Source organism: Oncorhynchus mykiss, chromosome 27 (assembly GCF_057628025.1).
Source record: "Oncorhynchus mykiss isolate SJ-2025 chromosome 27, ASM5762802v1, whole genome shotgun sequence".
NCBI lineage: Eukaryota > Metazoa > Chordata > Actinopteri > Salmoniformes > Salmonidae > Oncorhynchus > Oncorhynchus mykiss.
The window spans coordinates 31,501,393-31,512,887 of NC_143048.1; positions in this window are offsets into that span (position 1 = coordinate 31,501,393).

The window sequence follows — 11,495 nt, forward strand, 5'->3', positions numbered from 1 at the left end:
ACCACTGATGACGAGTCACCCTGTTGGAGGCATGGTCTTTGCTGGAGCGTGAACGAGGGGAAAATTATAGAAACCGTATTCCCATGTTGCTGTTCTCCCTCTTTTTTCTTCTCGCTCACTCACTCATTCACTTTCTCTTCCATTCTCTCTTTTTTCTCCCCTCCATCTTTCTCTGTTTCTCTCTCTCTCTCTGTTTCTATGTCTGAAGGGCCAAAAAACATTATTAATCTATTATACTCGTAGATTCTCCTTCTCAACTCATTTGTTTCCTTTTTCTGCCTCTCTCCATCGCTGTTTTTCATTTCAAAGTTGTAAGAAAGTTCTAATTCAGTTGAAACAGAGGAAGAAAAAGACAGCAACAGAGATAAACAGATGTTCTGAAATACATCAGCAGAAGAAGCGGAGATGGAAATGATCACACACACACACACACACACACACACACACACACACACACACACACACAATCACAGACGAACAAACAAGGCGCACAGACAAACAAACAAACAAAACACATATAAGCACAAGCTCATATTGTTACGCCTGCTCCCGCTCTCCCTCTCTGGAGCTCGAGGGCACCAGGCTACCCTTCATTATACACGCCTGTCACCATCATTACTCGCAGCAGCTCTCATTGGACTCACCTGGACTCCTTCCCTTTGTTGATTGCCTTCCCTACAACTGTCTGCTCCCCCATGTGTTCCCTGTGTCTGTATTACAGTTTTTTACATTCCCTTTGGCACTAATTTCAGAACCTGGTGGTCATTTTTCAAAACTCTAGACACAAAACTCAAAACGGTCATCACTTGTGACACAGGCTGTGTTCAAAACATTGCATTGTGCATTCATATCTTTAAAGAAACCTTGCACTTGCAGAATCATTGGTTCAAATAACTCATTTATCATGAAATACCATAGTAACATTCATTTAGATCATCCACACATAAGATACCGATAGTTTCACTGTGTAGTTGTTCGTAAAAACATGAAATATTGTAGTACAAAATATGTGATACATGTTCCAATATGCTACTACATGTAAAAAAATATTATATATATATATATATATATATATATATATATATATATATATATATATATATATATATATATATATATCACTGTAAACGGACTAGTAGAGAGAATATTACAGACACTGGAATCATTGAACAAAATATGACATCTATTGATGAAATACAATAAAATCCCAACATAGGTTTATTTGAATCAAAGCCAAAATAATTTGCTACAAAAAAGAAAAAACAGTTAAACGTCAACTGCAGTGTTCCTCACCTGGTTTACTGTAAAAAGCAAAACAAAATATTGATTACTGTACTTCTATATTTCCATCAACCTTGTCTTGTGGATTTGGCCACAGGTTCTCATCCACATCACAATGAATGTTTTCATTAGCCAAACATCTTGGGAAGAATCTTCGGGCGTGGCGAATCCAGGCCTGACACTGGTCTTCCGTGATGTCATTGCATGCGTCATCCATAGCCTGGAGAAGGGTGGCTTGCTCATGAGGGCGCCTATCATATACCTTCCACCTCCATGTGGAGAAAAATTCCTCAATCGGGTTTTAGGAAAGGAGAGTATGGGGGTAAGTACAGGGTGGTAAATTGTGGATGGGCCTGAAACCATGCTTGCACCATTTGAGCATGGTGGAACCTGACATTATCCCACACAATGACATAGGTCATACCTTCAGCTCTACAGACCTGATTTAGCCCATCAAGGAAGGTTACATTCGAACAGTGAATCATGTGGCTGCCTGCAACTCAATATATAGAGTATATTGAGTAAAGAGCTTTATATGTTGTTTGACCAAACATTAGAACGGGCAATATGCGTAATCTAAGCAACTGACCGTGGGTATGATTATTGATGCCACACATGGTGATTCCAGGGTCTCAGAAACAGCTGCCTTCCTGGGATTTTTATGCACCACAGTCTCTAGAGTTTACAGAGAATGGTGCGATAAACAAAACATTCAGTGAGCGGCAGTTCTGTGGGCAAAACACCTTGTTAATGAGAGTGGTCAGGGAAGAATGTCCAGACTCATTCAAGCTAACAGAAAGGCCACAAATACTCAAATAACAGCTGTTTAAAACAGTGGTGGGCAACACCGTGAATAATTCAGGCTGTTGTGGAGGCAAAAGGGGGTTGTACGTCAAATGTTTAAAGGTTTTGTTCACATTGGCTACCGAGAGCGTGATCACACAGTCATCCAGAACAAATGGTGCTCTCGTGCATGCTTCAATGTTGCTTGCCTTGAAGCCAGAATAAAAGTCATTTAGCTCGTCTGGTAGGCTTACGTCACTGGGCAGCTCGCGTCTGGGTTTTCCTTTGTAGTCCGTAACAGTTTTCAAGCCCCGCCACATCCGACAAGTGTCATAGCCGGTGTAGTAGGATTCAATCTTAATCCTGTATTGATGCTTTGCTTGTTTAATGGTTCGTCTGAGGGCATAGTGGGATTTCTTACAAGATTCCGGATTGGTCTCCCACTCCTTGAAAGCGGCAGCTCTTGCCTTTAGCTCAATGCGGATGCTGCCTGTAATCCATGGCTTCTGATTGGGATATGTACTTACAGTCACTGTGTGGACGACGTCATTGATGCAATTATTGATGAAGCCGGTGACTGAGATGATGTATTCCTCAATGCCATTGGATAAATCCCGGAACATATCCCAGTCTGTGCTAGCAAAACAGTCCTGTAGTGTAGCATCCGTGCCATCTGACCACTTCTGTATTGAGCAAGTGACTGGTACTTCCTGCTTTAGTTTTAGCTTGTAAGCAGGAATAAGGAGGATAGCATTGTGGTCAGATTTGACAAATGGATGACGGGGGAGAGCTTTGTATGTATCTATGTGTGTGGAGTAAAGGTGGTCTAGGATGGTGGTCTAGGAAACAGATTTTTCCCTAGTTGCACATGTGACATGCTGGTAAAAATTTGGCAAAACTGATTTAAGTTTGCCTGCATTACAGTCCCCGGCCACTAGGAGCGCCACTTCTGGGTGAGCATTTTTGTCTTTGTTTACGGCCTTATAGAGTTGGTTGAGAGCGGTCTTAGTGCCAGCTTCGCTTTGTGGGGGTAAATAGACGGCTACGAATAATACAGATGAGATCTCTCTTGGTAGATAGTGTGGTCTACAGCTTATCATAAGGTACTCTACCTCAGGCGAGCAATACCTCGAGACTTCTTTATTATCAGACATCGCGTACAAGTTGTTATTGACAAAAAGACACACATCCCATTTAATTAGATCTTTATAGAAAAAAATAAGCTGTTTGTGGTCTATAAAATGCATTTAATGTGTGTCCCACAATAAAAGCCTTCAAATAACAATGACTTTAACGTGGGCGTAAAAAAAAGTGGGAAGAAAAGTGTAGAAGACAGAAAGGTTTAGTCTGAAATGTGAAGCCTGCTGCACCAGCTCTCTGTTTCCTGATGGGCAATCAGAAGCTGTTTTTACAGGCCCCCCTCTTAGTGCTATGAGTGTATGTGTGTGTGTTCTGGAGATTGGAAGTGATCATGTCCTGGCTCTCTGGCTGTCCTGAGCTGGGGTTCAGTAATCACTGCATGCCCAGACAGACTGTACAGACTGAGAGACAGGGCTGGGGAGAGGCTGAGAGATATAGGTGGCAAGGACAGACAAGGCCACATACTTCCCTCCTCTTCACCATAGGAGAGAGCAATCAGAGAGAAGAGAGAGACAGACCTCTGTAATAGATTCCTTTTATACTTAGAGATGGAGAGAGTGACTGCAGACTCTTCTTTGGAAGGTATTTTCATTCATATTTTATTCTATGATAGGATATTTATTTAACCTTAATTTAACTATGCAAATCAGTTAAGAATAAATTCTTATTTACATTGACAGCCAAGGAACAGTGGGTTAACTGCCTTGTTCAGGGGCAGAACGACAGATTTTTACCTTGTCAGCAACCTTTCGGGTACTGCCCCAATGCTCTAACCACTAGGCTACCTGCCGCCCCAATATGATAGGATAGGATAGGATAGGATAGGATAGGATAGAATATGATAGGATAAGATATGATAGGATTTGATACGATATGATAGGATAGAATATGATAGGATAGGATAGGATATGATAGAATAGGATAGGATATTGTTATGGTGAGTGAATGAGGACCCAAAAGCGAACTAACTTAAACAGAGCTTCTTTAATAACCAAACATAGGTAGGCTCAGATAGACCGGCAGATTCCGACAGGACAGGACAAGGTTACAGCAAACATGACGATAGTCTGGCTCAGGCATGAAACACAACAAACAAGAATCCGACAAGGACAGGAACAGAAACAGAGAGAGATATAGGGACCTAATCAGAGGGAAAAAGGGAACAGGTGGGAAACGGGGTGAATGGGTAGTCAGAGGAGACAAGGAACAGCTGGGGGAAAGCGGGGGAGAAAAGGTAACCTAACAACGACCAGCAGAGGGAGATAGGGTGAAGGGAAAGGACAGAGACAAGACACAACATGACAGTACATGACAGTACCCCCCCACTCACCGAGCGCCTCCTGGCGCACTCGAGGAGGAAACCTGGCGGCAACGGAGGAAATCCTCGATCGGCGCACGGTCCAGCACGTCCCGAGAGGGAACCCAACTCCTCTCCTCAGGACCGTACCCCTCCCAATCTACGAGGTACTGGTGACCACGGCCCCGAGGACGCATGTCCAAAATTCTACGGACCCTGTAGATGGGTGCGCCCTCGACAAGGATGGGGGGGGGGGGGGGAAGACGAGCGGGGGCGCGAAGGACGGGCTTGATGCAGGAGACATGGAAGACCGGGTGGACGCGACGAAGGTATCGCGGAAGAAGAAGAAGTCGAACTGCGACAGGATTAATGACCCGAGAAATACGGAACGGACCAATGAACCGCGGGGTCAACTTGCGAGAAGCCGTCTTAAGGGGAAGGTTCTGAGTGGAGAGCCAAACTCTCTGACCGCGACAATATCTAGGACTCTTAGTTCTACGCTTATTAGCAGCCCTCACAGTCTGCGTCCTATAACGGCAAAGTGCAGACCTGACCCTCTTCCAGGTGCGCTCGCAACGTTGGACAAAAGCCTGAGCGGAGGGGACGCTGGACTCGGCGAACTGAGATGAGAACAGCGGAGGCTGGTACCCGAGGCTACTCTGAAAAGGAGATAGCCCGGTCGCAGACGAAGGAAGCGAGTTGTGGGCGTATTCTGCCCAGGGGAGCTGTTCTGACCAAGACGCAGGGTTACGAAAAGAAAGACTGCGTAAGATGCGACCAATAGTCTGATTGGCCCGTTCTGCTTGACCGTTAGACTGGGGGTGAAAGCCGGAAGAGAGACTGACGGAAGCCCCAATCAAACGGCAAAACTCCCTCCAAAATTGAGACGTGAATTGCGGACCTCTGTCCGAAACGACGTCTGACGGAAGGCCATGAATTCTGAAAACATTCTCGATGATGATTTGTGCCGTCTCTTTAGCAGAAGGAAGCTTAGCAAGGGGAATGAAATGAGCAGCCTTAGAGAACCTATCGACAACCGTAAGAATAACAGTCTTCCCCGCTGACGAAGGCAGTCCGGTGACAAAATCTAAGGCGATGTGAGACCACGGTCGAGAGGGAATAGGAAGCGGCCTGAGACGGCCGGCAGGAGGAGAGTTACCGGACTTAGTCTGCGCGCAGACCGAACAAGCAGCCACGAAACGACGCGTGTCATGCTCCCGGGTGGGCCACCAAAAACGCTGGCGAATGGAAGCAAGCGTACCCCGAACGCCAGGGTGGCCGGCTAACTTGGCAGAGTGAGCCCACTGAAGAACGGCCAGACGAGTAGGAACGGGAACGAAAAGAAGGTTCCTAGGACAAGCGCGCGGCGACGGAGTGTGAGTGAGCGCTTGTTTTACCTGCCTCTCAATTCCCCAGACAGTCAACCCGACAACACGCCCCTCAGGGAGAATCCCCTCGGGGTCAGTGGAGGCTACTGAAGAACTGAAGAGACGAGACAAAGCATCAGGCTTGGTGTTCTTAGAGCCCGGACGATAAGAAATCACGAACTCGAAACGAGCGAAAAACAGCGCCCAACGCGCCTGACGCGCATTAAGTCGTTTGGCAGAACGGATGTACTCAAGGTTCCTATGGTCAGTCCAAACAACAAAAGGAACGGTCGCCCCCTCCAACCACTGTCGCCATTCGCCTAGGGCTAACCGGATGGCGAGCAGTTCGCGGTTACCCACATCATAGTTACGTTCCGACGGCGACAGGCGATGAGAAAAATACGCGCATGGGTGGACCTTGTCGTCAGAGAGGGAGCGCTGAGAAAGGATGGCTCCCACGCCCACCTCTGACGCGTCAACCTCGACAACGAACTGTCTAGAGACGTCAGGTGTAACAAGGATAGGAGCGGATGTAAAACGATTCTTGAGGAGATCAAAAGCTCCCTGGGCGGAAACGGACCACTTAAAGCACGTCTTGACAGAAGTAAGGGCTGTGAGAGGAGCTGCCACCTGACCGAAATTACGGATGAAACGACGATAGAAGTTCGCGAAGCCGAGAAAGCGCTGCAGCTCGACGCGTGACTTAGGGACGGGCCAATCAATGACAGCTTGGACCTTAGCGGGATCCATCTTAATGCCTTCAGCGGAAATAACAGAACCGAGAAATGTGACGGAGGAGGCATGAAAAGTGCACTTCTCAGCCTTCACAAAAAGACAATTCTCTAAAATGCGCTGGAGGACACGTCGAACGTGCTGAACATGAATCTGGAGTGACGGTGAAAAAATCAGGATATCGTCAAGGTAAACGAAAACAAAGATGTTCAGCATGTCTCTCAGGACATCATTGACTAATGCCTGAAAGACAGCTGGAGCGTTAGCGAGGCCGAAAGGAAGAACCCGGTATTCAAAGTGCCCTAACGGAGTGTTAAACGCCGTCTTCCACTCGTCCCCCTCCCTGATGCGCACGAGATGGTAAGCGTTACGAAGGTCCAACTTAGTGAAAAACCTGGCTCCCTGCAGGATCTCGAAGGCTGAAGACATAAGAGGAAGCGGATAACGATTCTTCACTGTTATGTCATTCAGCCCTCGATAATCTATGCAGGGGCGCAGAGACCCGTCCTTCTTCTTGACAAAAAAAAACCCCGCTCCGGCGGGAGAGGAGGAGGGGACTATGGTACCGGCGTCAAGAGCTACAGACAAATAATCTTCGAGAGCCTTACGTTCGGGAGCCGACAGAGAGTATAGTCTACCCCGGGGGGGGGTGGTTCCCGGAAGGAGATCAATACTACAATCATACGACCGGTGTGGAGGAAGAGAGGTGGCCCTGGACCGACTGAACACCGTGCGCAGATCGTGATATTCCTCCGGCACCCCTGTCAAATCACCAGGCTCCTCCTGTGAAGAAGAGACAGAGGAAACAGGAGGGATAGCAGACATTAAACATTTCACATGACAAGAGACGTTCCAGGAGAGGATAGAATTACTAGACCAATTAATGGAAGGATTATGACAAACTAGCCAGGGATGGCCCAAAACAACAGGTGTAAAAGGTGAACGAAAAATTAAAAAAGAAATGGTTTCACTATGATTACCAGAAACAGTGAGGGTTAAAGGTAGCGTCTCACGCTGAATCCTGGGGAGAGGACTACCATCCAGGGCGAACAAGGCCGTGGGCTCCTTTAACTGTCTGAGAGGAATGTCATGTTCCCGAGCCCAGGTCTCGTCCATAAAACAGCCCTCCGCCCCAGAGTCTATTAAGGCACTGCAGGAAGCTGACGAACCGGTCCAGCATAGATGGACCGACAAGGTAGTGCAGGATCTTGAAGGAGAGACAGGAGTAGTAGCGCTCACCAGTAGCCCTCCGCTTACTGACGAGCTCTGGCCTTTTACTGGACATGAAGTGACAAAATGACCAGCGGAACCGCAATAGAGACAGAGGCGGTTGGTGATTCTCCGTTCCCTCTCCTTAGTCGAGATGCGGATACCTCCCAGCTGCATGGGCTCAGCACCCGAGCCGGCAGAGGAAGATGGTAGTGATGCGGAGAGGGAGGCGACGGAGAGCGCGAGCTCCTTTCCACGAGCTCGGTGACGAAGATCAACCCGTCGCTCAATGCGAATAGCGAGTTCAATCAAGGAATCCACGCTGGAAGGAACCTCCCGGGAGAGAATCTCATCCTTTACCTCTGCGCGGAAACCCTCCAGAAGACGAGCGAGCAAGGCCGGCTCGTTCCAGCCACTGGAGACAGCAAGAGTGCGAAACTCAATAGAGTAGTCTGTTATGGATCGATTGCCTTGACATAGGGAAGACAGGGCCCTGGAAGCCTCCTCCCCAAAAACAGATCGATCAAAAACCCGTATCATCTCCTCCTTAAAGTCCTGATACTGGTTAGTACACTCAGCCCTTGCCTCCCAGATTGCCGTGCCCCACTCACGAGCCCGTCCAATAAGGAGAGATATGACGTAGGCGACACGAGCAGTGCTCCTGGAGTAAGTGTTGGGCTGGAGAGAAAACACAATATCACACTGGGTGAGGAACGAGCGGCATTCAGTGGGCTCCCCAGAGTAACACGGCGGGTTATTGATTCTGGGCTCCGGAGATTCGAAAGCCCTGGAAGTGGCCGGTGGATCGAGGCGGAGATGGTGAACCTGTTCTGTGAGGTTGGAGACTTGGGTGGCCAGGGTCTCAACGGCATGTCGAGCAGCAGACACTTCCTGCTCGTGTCTGCCTAGCATCGCTCCCTGGATCCCGACGGCTGAGTGGAGAGGATCCGAAGTCGCTGGGTCCATTCTTGGTCGGATTCTTCTGTTATGGTGAGTGAATGAGGACCCAAAAGCGAACTAACTTAAACAGAGCTTCTTTAATAACCAAACATAGGTAGGCTCAGATAGACCGGCAGATTCCGACAGGACAGGACAAGGTTACAGCAAACATGACGATAGTCTGGCTCAGGCATGAAACACAACAAACAAGAATCCGACAAGGACAGGAACAGAAACAGAGAGAGATATAGGGACCTAATCAGAGGGAAAAAGGGAACAGGTGGGAAACGGGGTGAATGGGTAGTCAGAGGAGACAAGGAACAGCTGGGGGAAAGCGGGGGAGAAAAGGTAACCTAACAACGACCAGCAGAGGGAGACAGGGTGAAGGGAAAGGACAGAGACAAGACACAACATGACAGTACATGACAGATATGAAAGGATAGAATATGATAGGATAGGATAGAATATGATAGGATAGGATATGATAGAATATGATAGGATATGACATGATATGATAGGATATGATATTATAGGATGTGATGTGATGTGATAGGATAGAATAGAATAGAATATGATAGACTATGATAGAATAGGATAGGATATAATAGAATAGGATAGAATATGATAGGATAGGATATGATAGAATAGGATAGGATATAATAGAATAGGATAGAATATGATAGGATAGGATATGATAGAATATGATAGGATATGATTGGATTGTATGTGATACACTTCTAGTGACAATGTCAGTATGCGATTGTTTAGTGAAAAATAGAAGTAACATGAAAAAACAAACACAGTTTTGCGCAGTAAACATGTTAATTAATTACAATGACCATAATCCATTGTGCGCCTACTTGTCCAGTCTGTGTGGTGCAGACACCGAGTGGGAGAGAAGAGGCAGAAGAATGCACGATCACGAGGGATAGAGAGCAGTTGCTTCACAACGCATCTTTACCAAAAAAATACATAATCTAAGTGACTGATAGCTGGTATTCAGCAGTCATAAAAGTATTCCTTATCAACCTTGAAGACAGTATAGGCAGCAGCTCTATAGAGATGAGATGATGACTGGGAATGAAATAATAAAGTCATCAAATAAAACAAATGTCATATACACAACATGTGAAATATTTGATTACAGTTTTTTACAATCACTTTGGCACTAATTTCAGAACTTTGATGTCATTTTCCAAAACTCTAGACACAAAACTCACAACCGATGATCAAAATGCACATTTTCCAAAACTCTAGACACAAAACTCACAACCGATGATCAAAATGCACATTTTTCAAAACTTTAACACTTTATCCAATTGCTTGGATACAATACACATAAAGCTAAGATCATTTGTTCATTGAACTAAATCACCTGTTCAAAATGACACAACTGAACATCAAAGTACAACCATTTCAAAATGCAATTCACACATCACATCTGAGATGACTGTCTATTTATTTCACTTTTATTTTTGTATATTTTTATTTCACCTTTATTTAACCAGGTAGGCTAGTTGAGAACAAGTTCTCATTTGCAACTGCGACGTGGCCAAGATAAAGCATAGCAGTTCGACACATTCAACAACACAGAGTTACACATGGAATAAACAAAACATAGTCAATAATACAGTAGAACAAAAGAAAACAAAAAGTCTATATACAGTGACTGTAAATAAGGTTGAATAAGGGGGTTAAGGCAATAAATAGGCCATGGTGGAGAAGTAATTACAATATAGCAATTAAACATTGGAGTGATAGATGTGCAGAAGATGAATGTGCAAGTAGAGATACTGTGGTGCAAAAGGAGCTAAATAAATAAATACAGTATGGGAATGAGGTAGATAGATGGGCTGTATACAGATGGGCTATGAACAGGTGCAGTGATCTGTGAGCTGCTCTGACACATGGTTCTTAAAGCTAGTGAGGGAGATGTGAATCTCCAGCTTCAGTGATTTTTGCAGTTTGTTCCAGTCAGTGGCAGCAGAGAACTGGAAGGAAAGGCGACCAAAGGAGGAATTGGCTTTGGGGGTGACCAGTGAGATATACCTGCTGGAGAGTGTGCTACGAGTGGGTGCTGCTATGGTGACCAGCGAAATGAGATAGGGCGGGGCTTTACCTAGCAGAGACTTGTAGATAACCTGTAGCCAGTGGGTATGGCAATGAGTATGAAGCGAGGGCCAACCAATGAGAGCGTACAGGTCGCAGTGGTGGGTAGTATATGGGGCTTTGGTGACAAACGGATGGCACTGTGATAGACTACATCCGGTTTGCTGAGTAGAGTCAAGGATCGGTAGGATGGTCAGTTTTACGAGGGTATGTTAACAGCATGAGTGAAGGAAGCTTTGTTGCATAATAGGAAGCCGATTCTAGATTTAATTTTTGATTGGAGATGCTTAATGTGAGTCTGGAAGGAGAGTTTACAGTCTAGCCAGACACCTAGGTATTTGTAGTTATCCACGTATTCTAAGTCAGAGCCGTCCATTGGAGTGATGCTGGATGGGCGGGCAGGTGTGGGCAATGATTGGTTGTATAGCATGAATTTAGTTTTATTTGCGTTTAAGAGCAGTTGAAGGCCACGGAATGAGAGTTGTATGGCATTGAAGCTCGTCTGAAGGTTAGTTAACACAGTGTCCAAAGAAGGGCCAGAAGTATACAGAATGGTGTCGTCTGCGTAGAGGTGGATTAGAGAATCACCAGCAGCAAGAGCGACATCATTGATGTACAGTGCCTTGCGAAAGTATTCG